The sequence below is a fragment of the Octodon degus genome, unplaced genomic scaffold, assembly GCF_000260255.1.
Source record: "Octodon degus isolate 3935 unplaced genomic scaffold, OctDeg1.0 scaffold00078, whole genome shotgun sequence".
Classification (NCBI taxonomy): Eukaryota; Metazoa; Chordata; class Mammalia; order Rodentia; family Octodontidae; genus Octodon; species Octodon degus.
Genome location: NW_004524654.1, coordinates 10,418,501 through 10,436,128, shown reverse-complemented (window position 1 = coordinate 10,436,128; position 17,628 = coordinate 10,418,501).

Sequence of the window (17,628 nt, the reverse complement as noted above, 5' to 3'; positions counted from 1 at the left end):
TCCTCCTCCTCCTCCTCCTCTATCAAAGTTCCAGGGGCCTTGTTACTTTTGGTAGTGCTTCTACCAATACCGCTGCTGAAACTGGGAAATGCTGATGTCTTTTTCTCTTTCATGAGAGTTTCCTATTCCTTCAAGTTGCAGCTGATAATTTCTCTGTGGCTGGTGAACACTGTCTTGATGTAGTAGGAGGCAAAAAACTCACAGTCATTTTTAGTGCTGGATTTCAAATCTAGGCTTTGCTACCTGTAGCTCTGTTACCTTGTGCTGGTCACTGAACATTTCTGGGCCTCAGTCTGTCCATATGGGGTATGTGATAACATTTTTGCATATTCTGTTGGAAGGGTTAAATGGCATAGTTGAGGTACAAAAACAAGACAAAAAAATTTTAAAGTATATGAGCAAGTTTTCATAATATTGTCAAAATATAGTTAGGACAGGTGAATGAAAGCCAGGTTGGGACATGCAATGTAGCTTAAATGAACAAATTAGGCATATGAGTATTTTGAGGATTTCTAGGAGTAGAAATAAAAGCTTCTCATCTCCTTTAGATAAAACATAATTAAATGTCTGGAATCACCTTAGCTTAACATACACATGGTGATGACATGTTGCCCAAAAAGCTTTGGGGCTTTTCTACTTACAAAAATTCATAACTTAGTTATCAAAGTGGGCTTGCTATTGCTTCAGAGATAAGTTTTGAGGAAATTAGCTATGCCCAACAAGGCTTCAAGTTTTTGATAAATATGTTTAATTCTCATTTTCCTCAAAACTAGACTGTTTCATAAAGGTTCTTTTAGTACTGTGTTTCAAAATGAAATTTCTACCCATTTGAGATTTCATCAATATATCAAGTTGGAACTTCTTAGGGTGCATGCATTACTTACAAAACTGGAGCAAGCAAGCTGCTAATCAAAGGGCTAGTTGCAAGTTGCAAGCAGAGACCAGAGTGGTCATAACTGCTAGCACAGTGCCCAACACAGTACCCCATGCACAGTTATGTCTAGATAGTGTTAGGGGTCCATGGCCCAACCGAAACATTTGTTAGACCTGAAGGTTTAAACGTGGAGCTGGAAGGAAGCAGCAATATGGGCAGTCTCCAATTAGGCAGAAGCTTTTAATCTAGTTTGCAGAACTAATCGAATAGCTGTGCTTCCCCAGTGTTCACATGAATTGCACCCTAGCTGGAGGTTAACGGACTAAACAATAGCAGCAGCAATTAAGTGGATGTAAATGTATGTGATAGGCTAATTCTCACAAGGAGAACATCAATGTGTCAGTGTCAATGTGCTGGTGCCTGGAATCAAGGAGGAATTGGCTGGGGTAAAGAGGGTAATATGTAGCAATCTTGTGAGGACATATATGATTCAACTAGACCAGTCTGGAAATTCCATAGATGTAAGTAGGAAGAATAAAAATAAGTAATGACAGCAGTTCTTTTCTACATAGCCTCTTGTGAGAGGAAAAGAAAGAAAACACAACACTTCTCCATAAATGTGCTCATAGTATTATACCTCGTGGTGCACCTTGACTGCGAAATGCATTGTCAGATGTGGAACAGGGAGCACACAAATCTGCTTACTTGCAATAAGGAAAGCTGGCATTTTCATAACGTGGGACGCAAAGGCTTCAGAAGAGGACAAACTGTCCTGGCCTTTTTAAATAGGGACTGATGAGTGGGAGAAGGAGGCTGCAGGAGCGTATTGCTGGTAGGTTTCAGCAGCTTCTAGAAAAATGGAAACTGTGTAGAGAACAGCAAAACTTGAGATTTTGGTGAAGTTTTGTTCATTAGCACCTGGACACTTTGGGGAAATCTTAACACCTGTGGAATACAGCAGGGCTTGGAGGCAATGTGAAATAGGTGGAGATTACTTTACTTGTGGCCCTAGAAAGTACTTTCTGGCAACTGAGAATATTACATGAAGGTTTTTATTTTATTTATTTATTTTTTGGCGGAACCGGGGATTGAACTCAGGCCCTTGCTCTTGCCAGGGAAGCACTCATTCCACTGAGTCACCTCTCTGGCCCCTATATGAAGGTTTTAAAAAATTGTTTAAAAGAAAAAACTTTCATGAAGGGAATGGCTTCAGCCCACATCCTCTTTTCTTGCTCTGTGAGATTCACTATCTCAAATTTCCTCTGGGCAAAGGGAAATGATGTGTTTATCTCCAGGTAAAAGCTGAGCCAAAAGCTGACTTTCTTTATAGAAAACCTGCAGCAGGCATCAGCGGCCATATTTGCTCCCTGGTCCATAGTGGAAACATTGAGACCAGTTCATCTCTTAATACAGACTCAAAAAAAATCAAAGAATTTGGGAGGAAAGTAAACCAGTGGCAAAAAGGAGGACAAGCATAATATAATATATGAGCTAGAAAGCCTTTTATTGCATAACAATTTCCCAATGGATGACTAAAGCATTGTAGGTTGGTAGACTAAAGGAAAGAATCCAAAAGAATCCAACACCTGGAAAAGAAAGAAAGATGCATATATGCTGAGTCTTTTTTATTTTTTTTTTAAACTACCAGGGCTTGAACTCAGGACCTTACACTTGCCAGGCAAGTGCTTATTCCACTGAGCTATCTCCCTGATCCTCTCTGAACCTTCTTTAGAGTATACTCAGACAACAACAAAGGCGTAGTCAGAAAAGTCACAGGTTTGAAAAAATTTGAAGCTCACTGAGGACCCAAATTACTTATCATTATACAACTTTGCTCTATGAAGTTATTTAAATAAAGCTGCATATGAATAAAGTGGCATACAAGTTATGATAAAAAATAATGCCCTTAAATCTTTAAAAATTTATTAGATGTACATACCTACATATTTTTTCCTTCCTTTTTTCTTTCTTTTCTCCTTTTCCTTGTCCCAGTTGTTCCTTCCCTTTGAGCAGGACAGTATCTATTGTGCCTTGCAGATTTTATTTACTCTTTCAAGTTCTTGCACTGGGGAGACAACTGGGACAATTGTGCTGCTGATTTCTACCGGTCTATTAAAAGGAACAGCTAATGCTTAATTTTTTTCTTCTTTTTAATTTTTGACCAATTTTTCATGCTTATGTCTGGTAGTCTATAGAAGACAATATGCAATATAACAACCATTGTAAAATCCCTACCATCTTTTTAAATGAGATTCTGTACCATTTATAATGTTCTTTTAAGTATTTTTTTAATGTACTTACTACAGGGTCTCACTATGTAGATCAGACTCACAGATGCTGGCATTACAGGCCCATACCACTACACCCAGTCTCAGTCACCTTCTTAGCATGCCCTGGGGGCAGGATTGGCTAGGCACAAGGGGATTAAACCCCAGCCCCTGCACTCTACCTAAGCTGGTACTTTAGTCTGCTGAGCTATCTGGATGACCCTTTGTTTGGAGTAATTTTATTCTAATTAAAATATAAAAGTAATAGCTGAGTGGACTAAAGTGCCTGCTTAGGCAGAGTGCAGAGACGGGGTGTTTGATCCTGGGCACCACATGCTGTGCTGGCTGTGCCCCTGGAGTGCGCTGAGATGCAGACTGAGACTGGGTGTGGTGGCGCGTGACTGTAATTCCAGCACTTGTAAGGCTGAAAACCGAGGAATCATTCTGAGACCCTATAGACCCTGTACTAAGTACATAAATAAATATATACATATGTAAATAAAAACCTATTAGAGTCCAAGTCACATTGCCATTAATTACCTTCAGAATACTTCTCCCTTCATATCTACCCATCTGTCCTTCCTACCCTTTTCTAAATCAGCTCTGGAAGTTCTATTTCATGAGTGTTTTTAGCTGTGCTTGGTGTCCTGGTTGGATTCAAAACGTTTGCCTTTCACGACCATTTTGACTTTGGGACAGAATCCGTTCTTGTCCAACACCAGATCCAGTGGATGCAGTGGTGAAGGTAATAAAAACCACAAGGTTTTTGCCAGCTTGCCTTTCTCTGGAGTGGCATCTAGTAGCAGCATTTGCCATATTTTTGTGAATGTTGTAAAGATGCTCATGAAAGGCAGCTTCCAGAACTGCTTCAGAAAGTGGCAAGAATCGTGGCTAAGTGGTTTTGAAGTAAGGACAATAATCTTAAGAAGGATTAGTGGTAATTTGTGTTTTAGAGTAATTTTTTTTTTAAAAAAAAATTAGTATTCACCATATATTTTGATCATGCTGCATAGTTTGATTTTTAACATTTCTAAAAGTTGTTTAAATTGTTTAATAAAATTTATAAGCTTGCATTTATTCCAATATTAGATCTAAGACTTAGTACATATATAGAATAAATTCTTTTTCCCATAATTTATGGAGAGACAAATAGTAATGAAACAGTTTCAAATCAAATTGATAGGACAGTTTCAATAATTAACATATTGCATACTCTCTTCCTAGTGGTTATTTGCTGTACAAGATGCAGACATGATGTCCTATTTACAATCACTATTAAAACAAATCCCTCTATTCATTAAGAGAATGTAACTATATATCTATCCTAACCATTTTGAATACACAGATACAAAATGGACATTCATCTGTATCCCTTTTTTTGTTTAGTTGTATCATTTGAATATTATAGGTGTGTTAACTCAGCAAAATATTCTAAAAGAGTCCAGTAGTCCATAATAGTATTGGGTCTTCCGCTTGACCGGCAGTGTCAGAAATTGTTGACAAGAGTTCCCTGCAGCTCAACATAACTCCATGGTTTTACTTCTTATACTTCATTTTTATACGTTTCTGCTGGACGGTTAAGACCAAGATGAAGCAAGACCTATGCAACAAGAGTTGTAGCTTTTGGATCTGATAAGGTCAGTCAAATCCCCTCAGGATTTATCCTGAGATCCTGTACCTCAGATTGTAGATCCTTTGTCAGTGTCAGCCATGTGGATGAGTCATGGCCAATGCTTAGCCAATGTGCTCTCTGTGAAAGCCTGAGAGAATGTTTTCTCTCCAGGTGACTCTCCTTAGGCACACTCTACATCATCGATCACTTTCCTCTTTGACCCCATAATCTCCTTGATCAGAAAATTTGGGACACAACTGAGTTACATGATGTTACAGTACAAGTTCTCATATGTCCTGAGTCTTAATTGACCTTGGAAGGCTAGGGCCAAAATGTTGACTATTCTTGTGGCCCTCCTTTTTCTCTAATTTTGGTTTGCAAACTTAGGTTGTTAACCCTCCAGAAGACAAGCTTATCATTATTACAACTTAGGCTCTTAAGCTTAACCTCACTATCTGTCTGAATATCAAACATCTTAGGCATAACATAGAATAGATATTTTTTATCAAGTATTGATAAGTTGAATTTAAGTCCCTACAAAATAGGATAAAAAAAATTTAAAAGTTAATATATATTTTTAAAATAGGCATAAAGAATTATATAATTCCTATGTTTACACATAAGTCCAGAGATCTAACCATGTACAACCTTATAGCAGGACAGTCCTGCATCATTCCTTTTCCTATCTCCTGCCTTCACTCACCACCCCTTTCTTTTTGAACAATCATCTACCCGAGAGACAGCACTACAGCAACTAGCATGTCATGACAAGCAACCCATATTCAGAAGACCAGAATGACAGGCACTCCAAGCATGAACCTACTATTACAAATTGCCATCCTCAGTGCAGTTGCTTAGTTCACAAGTGTCTGTATATATAGTTAGTCAGGGTGAGAATCATTCCAATTTACTGCTAGATTCAAAAATCTTCTGAAGATTCTCAGGATCATTGCCTTACCCATCTTCTACATATAACTGTATGTCTTGCCCCTGTCATGTTTCCTAACTCTTCTCCTTTCCTTTTCTTAATTATTTAGTCCTCAAGTTCTTGCTTTCCTTTTAGTTGTATTATACCTTTCTATTTGTTATTCTTCTTTTCAGTTCTTATACTAGGGAAACTATATGATATTTACACATGTGTGTCCGGTTTATTTCACTTATGAGTATATCTTCAAGTGTCATCCACTTCAATATAAAGCCTTCAAGTTTATAGAATAAATTCTATTAGTAAAAGAATAAGCTTGAATAATTGAGTTGTAAAGCAGAAATGCAAATCTTAGTTCACTTAGTTACAGAGCTGACCCAGCTCTGTCACACTGCCCTGATGTTTTGCAGATCAAATCTCAGAGACAGGTGAAAACAACATTAATTACATCCTTTTTGGCAGATTTCGATAGACATTACACACATTAACATTAGCAAATCTGTTACAATAAAGCAAGAACTGAAATGATGAGAAGTAGAAGTTGTGCTGACAATACTTTCGTGACGAAAAGGAACTGGAAAATTTCTGAGACACAGAAGCAGTCAGTCCACAGTGTAACAACTTGATAAACTATCAGATGGAATGTTTATTTGAAGATTCATCAACTGAATGTGGGCTAGCTTAAAGGAAGAAAAAATGAACGCAAGCAAAAAGTTCTAGCAATCTTAAAAAGTACTTCCAACACACCCTTGTACAGAAAAATGCCAGAACTATTACTTTGAAAAGAAAACATGCAAACCATGAGGCGTGAGTAACATGGCCTACAAAGCAAACAGCATGCACTTAAGAGGAAAAGAAAGATTGTGGCATAAATTTGACTCAATTGAAATAGATTACTGGTTTCATCTGCCAGAGGAAGCTTTTGCTTCAGACATACCTAGTTTTAGGAAACAAATGTGAAGTTTGAGGAAATATTAATCCATTTTTCCATTGTTCACAAATACATATTGTCACAGGAACAATATGTTCTGTCTGTGCTACAGATGAGTTGGAACCTAAAACTAGAAATTTTATCATTATTTTACTTATTTATTTGTTTATTTATTTATTTACTTACTTATTTGGCAGAACCGGGTATTGAACTCAGGCCCTTGTGCTTGCCAGGACTGAGCTATCTTTTGGCCCCTGTTATTTTTATTTTTAAACAAAATATACAATAGCAAAAATGATTAGTTTATAGCTATGTTCTTGATAAAATAGTTTGGTGATTCCTATTAAAGAACATCATCTCTTTTTGCTCTAATATAGTTTCCTTAATTTCTTTTTATTTTTTTAATTTATTTATTTGTGTGTGTGTGTGTGTGTGTGTGTGTGTGTGTGTGTGGCCAGCTCAGCCCACCAGGGGGCGGGGCTGGCTGTCCTGTGGTGCTGGGGGATTGAACCGTGGTCCCTGTGCTTTGCTAAGATTGTTCTAAGTAAGTGCTTTAGACCACTGAGCCATCTCACCAGGCCCATTTAATTTCTTCTTTCTTTCTTTCTTTCTTTCTTTCTTTCTTTCTTTCTTTCTTCTTTCTTTCTTTTTTTTCTTTTCTTTTCTTTTTTTTTTTTCTGTATTTAGGGCAGGGTCTACAGCGTGTTCAGGGTCTCACTACACAGATCGGACTGGTAGTGATTCTCCTGATTATAGCCTCCGAACCGCTGGAATTACAGGCATGTGCCACCACAGAGTCTCCATCACCTTCGAGCACCCCAGGGGCAGGGCTATATCCTTAATTTCTGAATTTTAGTAACATATTCATAAAATCAGCTGGTGGTAGAAATGTAACTAAAAATATATATTAATACTTTCGGAGGGTAAAATTAGTTTACTTGAATTTGTGTACTGCAGTCATTAGTGGAGTGCCAGCCAGACAGCTCAGTGGACTAAAGCGCCTGCTTAGGCAGAGCGCAGTGGCTGGAGTTCAATCCCCAACATGCCATGCCAGCCCCGCCCCTGGAGCCCACTGAGACAATTGAGACTGGGCGTGATGGTGCATGCCTGTTATACCTGCTCTTGGGAGGCTGTAAAGAGGCGGATCACTATGAGTCTGATCTAGTAGTGAGACCCTGAAAACCCTTAGTCCCTTCCCAAAAAATAAAAAGCCTGGGAACTCTTTGCTTTTGACAAAAAAGAAGACAAAAAAAAAAAGAAAAAGAAAAAAGAAATGACAATTGATTTACTTTCTAATATAGTGTTCTCAAAATATATTTGAATGTTGAATGTACTGTAAGAAAAGTTCTTTGCAATTTAATAAAATTGTGATTCAAGAAAATGTTAAGTCTCTATCCACAAACTCTATTGAACTGAGCTAAGTTGATCATTGGAGCTCTCTTAAGAAGCAACAGAATACTTCTCAGGAACATGAGTTCCCTTTTAGTAGTCTGATATGCACTGAAAAAAATGCTGGGACAGAGTTTAATAATGTGCTAAAATAGAAACAGTGAATGTAGCCATCCTCCACCCTACACGCCCCTGGCACCGCTATGATTTTTATTTGCTTTGTCCTGGCGATCTGACCTTACAGAGCTCTACCCAGCCCTGACAGCCACATAAAACCCACAAACAAATAGGGAGCTGATACAGTCTTTTCAGATTTAGGATCATGTTCAAGCTTATGAATCAGATTTTTCTGTGTGTGGACATGACAACTATGGAAAAACTGTAATTTAGGACATATTCTCTTTATCCTTTTATGTAGAATTTCACTTTAATGTGATGCAAATGACAGTAAGAAATATATTCAGTGAACGTTAAAACCTTCCCATTAAAAATTCTGTATGCATTTTACATTCTAATTCATGTACAGTCAAAAACCCTGATAAAATCACAGTGCTGATTTGACTGCTGCACTTACCGTATTAATGAGGATACTTTATGCCTTTTGAAAATTGGGATATGGTCCATTATGTGATTGTAAATGATGTGATTGTATCACATAAATTTGTTATTCAATCCCACCCCTCCCTCCAGTCAGCTTTGTATATAAGAAGATTCATTGGTGTGCCCGAAGTGAGGCTGGAGAACTGAACCACACATGAGACACTTGGCTTTTGTCTTTCTCTTTGTAGGATGGAATATGGTAAATATGCACACACACACACACACACACACACACACACACACACACACACACGTGTATGTGGGTATATGTGCTTTTCTTTCTTATTCTTTTTTTCCCCCTCAAAAAAACTACAGGGAAACTGCTCACCAAGAAAGTCAAAATGAAAAAAAAGCAGCAGCCTAGGCCCAGGCTCCCTGAGGTATGGAGCATTTTCCCCCTTTAGGCTAATCCCATGTTGCCTAATGCTTGGAAATCTTTGCTCCTCTCTCCTTGCAACAGCTAAAGTTTTGAGAAATGTCGTTGGCCAAGGCTTCATGTTTTGGGGTTGCACTTGCATTTCTAAAACTAAGCATTTCTCTTTCTCTTTGTGTTTTCCTGTCTCACCCACCTAATTAGTCGCCATTGACTCCCAGGGACGGCAAGGGCCTGCCGAACACAAGGAAAGGGGTCTTTTTGCTTCTGTTATTGCAACTTCTGCTTCCAGATACAGGGCAGACATTCACCTGTCCTTCCCTTCTTGAGCAATCACTCTATCTCTGTTCATGCCTAGGAACACAAACAGCTCCTCTGACATTCAAGATCTCCATGCTCCCCACAGAAAAAAACAGAGCATTGGTAACAGAAGTCATGTCCAAACTCTCTAACAAAACTAAAGAGGGAGTCACTGGTTTTGGCAGAATAGCTCCTACAGCCTAAGAGCACTCCATACCAAAGTGCCTCCAGGAGGCTGTCTCCAAGTCTTAGCCTGTGGTCAGCCCAGAGGAGCCCCTGCACCCAGCAAGGCATCTTACACAGGCCCAAGCTACAGGAGTCTAAGTGACAGCCTATACTCCTGTGGTTCCTGAGCATGATCCTGGGCTTGAGTCTCCAACGCACTTCTAGGTTTGGTCCTTTAAGTTCTTTCTTTTTCAATTTTTCTCTTGTATGTCTTCAAAAAATGATCTTATATTGCCTAGAACCCGGAGGAAGTGATATTCTTTATAAAGGAAAAAGGGTGGAATTCTTAGAGTTTATAAATACAAATGCCCAAATGCTTCACACCCACTTGGGCATCTTGTGTATATTTCTGATGATCTTGTTATTGTTCACCTTAGAATTGACCTTTGTGCTTTAGCATGCTCAAAACTCATGTGTTACTGATTTAAAATAAAATATTTGTAAAAGTTTTTTGTTGTTGTTGTTACATTATACCATCAAATACAAAGTACTTCTCCACCCGCACCTCTTGGCCCCATCCAGGGGAGATGCCAATAAGAAGTATTACTGCAATTTTTATTTTTTAAGTGACACACGGGAAAAGAAGAGTTGCTTGATTAAGATATACCAAAACAGATCACAAGGGTTCTTTCATGATGGGAGGGTTTTTTCCCTTCTTCTTCCTCTTCTTCTTTTTTCTTTTTACCTTATTTCAGATTCAAGGCCAATAAGAACTTTATACAATGTTCTGGACAAAGCTTGCTACATCCTAATCTCTGCAAATCCACTCTGTTCTGTTCACTGCTCTCCCTATTAATCAGTTCTACTGAGCTGTACCCTTCTCAGTACTGATACACACACTGCATTTTTATGCTTCAGTTTCGGAGTGGCCTTTTCTATATTTTTGCTTTGTCTTGTAGTCAATTATTCACAGCTTGGTCTATAGAATAGGGTGCCATCACTGCTTGCATTTAGGCAACAGCACATTATGTCATCTTGCCTCATATATTTTACTTCTATCTCTTTTAGGAAAAAGCTCATTTGAGAAATCTTGGCTCTGCCTTTGGGGAGGAATCATTTACCTTCTTTTATTCCAGCTGAAATTTGTCTCCTTAGTCCCTTTGTTAATACAAAAAAAAAATCAAAAAACCAAACAAAACAAAAAAAAACTGAACACTTATTTACATCTTCTCAGATCCTATTAGTTAGCTCAATTGTCTAATTGTTACAGTTTTAAGAAAGACCGAGTCATTTCCTTTCTTTCACTCAATGTGGGTGTATTTTATGGGCTCCACAATGCTACATTCACAAATCTGCTTATTTTGGGGAGAAGGCTTTTCTATTTCACTCCAATGTGAAGCATTGTATCTGGTTCATTTTCTTCTCACACACAGGAAAAATGACGGAACAATACCCCTAGAAAAGAACAGAGAGGAAGATATTAGGCCTCGTAATATTACCCATTGCCTTGGTCTCTATGCTTGATGCTGTAGTCTAGATTACTTGATTTTTTAAAAGTTTACCCTGATTTTTTTTCCCTCATGTCTTTTCTAGTATCTTAATTATTCCTTAGAATGAATTTCCCTACCAGAGATTGCTGTTTCTCTTTCTCTCCTGACAATGCTGAGTAAATCAGGGTGTGGAATATTACCCATGCAGCCCACTCTCTGAGAGGGATTGCTGGCGGAAGCCATGCTGTTCATCTGCCATTCTGTGCCCAACTGTGGATAATAACTGAATTGATTTTACCCTGGGAAAGACAAAGCAACCTCAGGCTGCTTTCTGCATCATTTTGTTCTCAGGTTATTCTGCTCTGAATGGTAAAATCTTTACTAGAGTACTGGGTCACGTTTAGCTTCCTTTATGGCAAATTCCCTGTGAGGGAAATTTTGACACTGGGTTGTGAGGTGTTACTGTTCTGTACTTCTGTGTGTATGTCCCTATACGTGTGTCTGTGTGTCTATGTGTGTCCGTGTTGCCAAACAAATATGAGTCAAAGAACATGAGCAAGTTTATTTACAAGTTCCCATGAATTCCTTCCTTTTGTTTTTTTAAAAGCAACATGCATAAACATTACAGGGATTTTTGCCCTTTCCCCCAGTTCTCTATACCTAGCTCTGCCTCCAACTACGTCCTGACTCCTGGATCAATACATCAAATCAAGTGTAAGTGCCATTCCAAAGTCATACCATCCTATCAAAATAATTATCTATAATTAATATAATTATTGATCAAGTAGTAGAAGTCATGTCTAGATGATATAAGGCTTTTAGGATTTCGTGGAAATGTTTCACAACTTAATTATATTTCCCTGGGAGATTATAAGACAATTCAATTTATTTTTCCCATGTGTTTCATCAATCATTATGTGGATTGAAGGAATACCAGAATCTCATTTCTATGTCAATTTCTGTAGAAGTTCGGCAAGGCATTTCAGCAATACAGAATGGACTCTAGGAAGACAGGCCCCACCCTACATTGTGAGTCATGTTCTACCACACTTGTAATGCTGGAGCCCCATCCTACTGGATTAATAATGTGTCATAAGGCTAACTGCAACAACCCCTAACAGCCCTGTTGGTTTTTATTGCAAATCTACGTAAAATTTCCTTCTTAGGTATGTGATGAGCTATGTTCTTTTCTGGGCCTTGGTATCCTTATTCAAAGATGCAAGTGGTGACAGGTTTTCCTTCTACTTGTAAAGGTCACTACCCCAGTTTTGCTCACAATTTAGCTTTTCAAATGTCCACAGTGGTCATTCTCATGATTCACTGTGAATTTTATTAAGATGCAGATAATGATTCAGGAGATCTGTGTGGGATTTGGGTCCTAACAACCTCTCAGGTGACGGTGAGGTGGCTGGCCTGTGAAACCATTTTTCATAGCAAGCATCTGAATGAAACAGAGAGAGTGGGGGAAAAACACTAGCTCTTCATCGTCCTGTGCTAACCCATCTCCTTCCAAACCCAGACTCTGGTTCCTCAGTTTCTTCTGCAGAGGACTGTAATGCGTTTCCTCTTTCCTGACTCACTAAACCAACTTTGGGCTTCTAGAAGTCAATGTGCATCTGCACAGAGCACAGATTTTCTCTCTAAGAAGGAAACCACAGAGTTTATCAGGAAAGATCTGTGCCCCTGCCTCATACATGCCCACACTGCTGAATGTGAAATAAATGAGGTGGAGTTTAATTTTAGGGTCTACAAATTTGTAATGTGTTCATCGTTCCTGTTGCCATTTTGCATGGCAGGCTGAAGTTGTCAGTCATGTTGGGAAGGAAAGCCTCGGCCGAGTTCTGGCTTAATGAGGCACGTGCACCGTCTCACATCTTTCTTCTAATCTTCACTCGCAGGTAGGAGGAGAAAGGTCTTTCACTGCTGAAATCCTGCGCTTCCTTTTACTTCCCTAGAGGCGGGCTTTTGCGGGGACTTTCCCAAACTGGACTCTGGCTGGCCTCCCAGCAGGGGGCGCAGTGCCTCAGAGGCGTGGCCCCAGAGCTGTGCGCTCCCCACGGTGGGGCAGAAGCTGCCTAGCAGACTGAGAGGGATCAGAAATGAGCGCCCAGACTGAGAGGGATCAGAAATGAGCGCCCAGAAGCCGGGAGAGGAAAGCAGATTTAAGGGAGAGAATCAAATCAAATCATTTCAGATCAGAGTCAGTGACTTTTAAAGTGGAAAGTCTGCTTGGCTACTGTTAATGAGTATCGCTTCCCCATGTTCAGCTAAGACTCTACCTCTTCTTTCTTAAAACTGCTCTGAACCTTACATTGTCCAACATTTGTATCCTTCACTTTAAAGAGCCTGAAATAAGACTTGTAAGAAGAATTTTAATAATTCGCACTGGACAGTTAATTAAGCAGTGAGAAGTCTTTAGAACTGTTACTTTCTGCCTTTTACAGACAAGTGCTTCCACAAAATCAAACGGAAAAAGAAGAAATATATATATATATATATATATATATATATATATATTTAAAATGATGTGTGGGTAATTTTTTAGTAATGACCTTCCTAACAAGCTAAAATAGTAAAATAAAAATCTATATTTTTATGGCCCTCTCTTCCTGATCCCTACTGTCCACTTCCTGCACACAGGAAATGAATTTCCTATAATATGGAGCAGGGATTGAATATCCCAATCTCAAGTTCTCCAAATTATTTGATTCCCTATAAATCATGTGGGCTCAAACCAGCCTAGTTATTCATTACCAATTCTTTTCTTTTACTTTTTTTTTTTTTTTTTTATGAAACTAGCTTCTGTTTTTCCTCATTTTTGATAGATCCTACCACAAACTTCAGCTAGAGTAAGTGCAGGCAAGCGTAACACTATTCTTACATGGAGGGTATTTTATTAAGTCCAGCAGTTAAAAATGTACAAAGTTCCTTGTAATAACCCATTCATTCTGTTCTCGCCTGATTCTTGGAGTAAGCCTGCACAATTATTCAAATCCTAGCTTTTAGCTACAGCGTACACCTCGCCATGGGGCTATGCCTCTGTAATCTTGCTTTGGTCTTGCATGTCAAATGGAATTAACTCCCATAAGAAATGTGTGCGAAGACAACCCAAAGTGTCTAATCCTGCTGCTGTCTTAAATTTTTGAAACTGTGAGCTGTCATCTTTTTCTATTGCTTTGTTGAAGTTCTCACTTTTGCTTCAGTCCATCCAAAGCTGAAGTTTGGGAAAATTTGCATTTTTCTATGTATTTTTAGTTATGCTCTCCCTTGGCCCTTCCTCTTTATGGAAGAATTTTTTTCTTCTTTCAAATTCCATAACCATCTTATGCACAGTGAAATTTCAGCAAGAGGTGAATTTGCTTTTACTGTTTCCCCCCCAGTATACAAGTTGATATACACACATTAGTTAAAGCCAAAACCAAAGAGGTGCATGAATGTGTGTGTAGCTCTGTGTGAGTCTGAATATTGTATGAGAGAAGAAATAAGGATATCATTATTAATATACCTTAACCACTCCACCTAGCTAATCACAAAAACTAATTCTCTCTCAATTGAATCTCAAACTGTCTCATCTCCCTCATGAATAAAATGCTTGGAGAAATGAGTTTGGTTAGTCTACTTGTATGTTGGATTAAGAGTAGATTAGCTTGCTGAGTCATTTTACACTTTCTTCCTTTTCTAGTGATTGTATCACTTAAAAATCATAGGTACTGTATGGTCTTCTTTTTACATTAAGTCTTGCATTGTCCTTAATCATCTATAAAATCCCAAACACGAACAATTGGGAATACTCAGTAGCCAAAAGGCAAAGTGAGCACTTCATAAGTATTTGTTGACTTCATATGAATGAAATAAGACAGTTTATTCTCCTGTTTCTGAATGGTGCATCCTGTTACCTCAATTTACATGTAATATTATTTCATCTGGAATTGAAAGCCCTGGATTTAGTGAGTTTCCTGCACAGCCTGTGTGCTCAGTCTCATAATTACACATGATGCATATTTTAAAATCTCCAGTTATTCAGCGTTGTGGGTACCTTGAAGTGTCTTGACTTAGTGAGGTGTGGAAGGGTAAAACTGTAACTTGGTGTGGTGGATATTTAATAAGTGGTAAACCGCAGCGTTCTCCATTTGAAAGTTAATTAAGGCCACTAGCTGACTGGGCTCATGCAGAAAACATGTTCATGGGTTAGCCATGGCAACAGTCACAACAATGCTCAGCTAAAAATAATGGCTTTAAGAATCAGTTTTACTGATCTTTCCTGAATGCTTATTGCTTTTTCTTAAATTTCTTAAATATTTTTTTTTTTTGAGGAAATACTACTAGTACCAGCTTCTTTTGAGACTTAAAAGTTTTACTTATACCTGAGCAGTAGATACTGAAATGCAGGCTGATGTTAGGGGATAGTTGTATAACCAGATTATATTTTCAGCGTAATATGCAAGAATGTCTCTAATAATCATCTCTTATCCTCTCTTGATTCACTTTGTCTAGTTAATAGCGGCCTTTAATGTATCGTACCACTAGTTTGGGCACTGGAGATGTTAGCATTATTAGCTGTTTTTATTCAGATTGTGTTTCAGTTTGTTGAAGAGCCCACTTTTAGTGACAGACAATATGATGTGAATTATATTTCCGTGTGCTCTTTGTTTCTTTGCAATGAGAGAAATAAAATAAGATGGTGTATTTTACTGAACAACATATTACTTTTGTTAATAGGATTGGAAAAGCGCATCAAATATAAAAGTCCTCTCAGCATCTGGCTGGTGAACTTAGATTGTCTTATCAAATATCTCAGTGCTAGTCTTGAATCCAACAATATCTGGCACAACTGAAAATACTGACAGTACAGTACTGGGCAACTGTAATGAGGGTGTAACCAAGGTAGAGGAGGACCAAAGAGGCTGACATGACTCGGAGCTATTGCTTAGCTAGCTAATTGTGGAGCAGTACAGAATTATATTTGGCATTACTCTTGGTGGACCCACTGTGATGTTGGTCTGCAATCCCACCATTTAATTTTAAATCATCTAATAGGCATCGAGGCCAGATATATGATCAGAATTTGTCCATCCCATGCACCCACTTTCTAGGGTGACTGTAAGCACATTTCTGGAAGAATTTTGAACACAGGCAATCCTTCATCTTTGACTGGCATCGCTAGTAAAAAGGTAAATAAGACAAAGATTCTCAGCCCCCTCTAAGGTCCATACTTGAGTCTTGCCTATGCTTTCCCTTATCCAAATAGAGATCATAGTCCAAGAGCTAAAGGAACTGATGTTTAAATCTAGAACGTTCTCTTTATTAGTCAGACCATAAAATAATCTGCTGCAGAATATTTTAAATAGAATTGACCCAGAGCCATCATTACTACAAATCCTTATTTGTTCCTTTTTTTATCACCCAATCGGATGTGAAAATATCCAGCTCGGCCAGGATCAGTTGAGTTTTCTGGCTCCATTTTCCTCATTGGCTACTTTCATTAAATAACATTTTTGCTGGTTTGTTCTTCCTCCTTTCCACTCTTCTTTTCATTTTTGTCATTTGTTCTAATTTAATTTGAAATGCCCAACATCTGACTATAATCAGGTCTGGATACTCAGGAGACTGCCAGCAAGAGCAGGTTTCTTGAAAAGGGTCTTTTGGACACAACAGAATAAGCCTTTCTCTATTATCTCAGGAATAACAAACTGAGGAGTGGGCAAGACGGCAGCAACGGTCCTTTCAAGCAGCAGCTAACTTGGTGAAACACCCTGTCCCGTGGGTGTGAACAGACCGCCCCTTGGCTCAAAGTCATCCTGCTGTCCCCGCTGCTGGTTCTCCAGGCCAACAAAAGCAGGCAGAACAAAACAGGCAGAGAGAGAGTGTCAACAGAATGTTCTTCTTCTGTAGAAGCCTTGCTTTTGGAAGTGGATTGGATTTGCAGTCCATATAGAAGCTTGGGTAAGTTTGTGAGATCAATCCCATACTAGTATGGTGATTTCTGTTCATTAGATGGGCCAGGGAACTTGTTAGGCAGCTATGACCTATTTTTCCATAATTCCTCAATGGGATGCTTCAGTTCTTCCATGCCAAGTAAAGATTACCAGGGAGTAAGAAGCACTGGACTTTCAAAGACTCATCCTGCTTTGCATTCTTGCCCTAGAACCTGAGAAAATCACCCTCAAGCCCTCAGTTTCCTCATGGATCAACTGGGATCATAACATTTCATCTTCTGGTTGTGGTAATTGAATGAGATAGAGAAATGTGTTATCATTGAGAAACATATCAAAATGTTTAGACCGATGTGAAGCTCGGTGTGCAGAGCCAGTCAAACCCCTACCTGAGAATTCTTACAAAAGAGGGATGCACTATAGTGAAGACAGAAGCACTATATGGATGGGGTTATTATCATTATTGTTGTTAGTATCTTCCAGGCATTAAGACATTTTTTGTCTATGGCAGGAAAAGTGGCTGATTCTCTTCTCAAAGTTCAAACCTGGATGCATCAATGCAGAGCTTCTTTCCCTGCCTCTGGCATGGTGAAAGCTCATGTCTGCCCCACACTTCGCAGGCGGGGTAAAGAACAACTAAGTTGGAGCCAAGGTAAGATAGCAAGCATATTTGCACAATTTCTGACATTGCCAGTTAAACAGAAGACCCAATGCTATTATGGGCTACTGGACTCTTTTAGAATATTTTGCTGAGTTTACACACCTATAA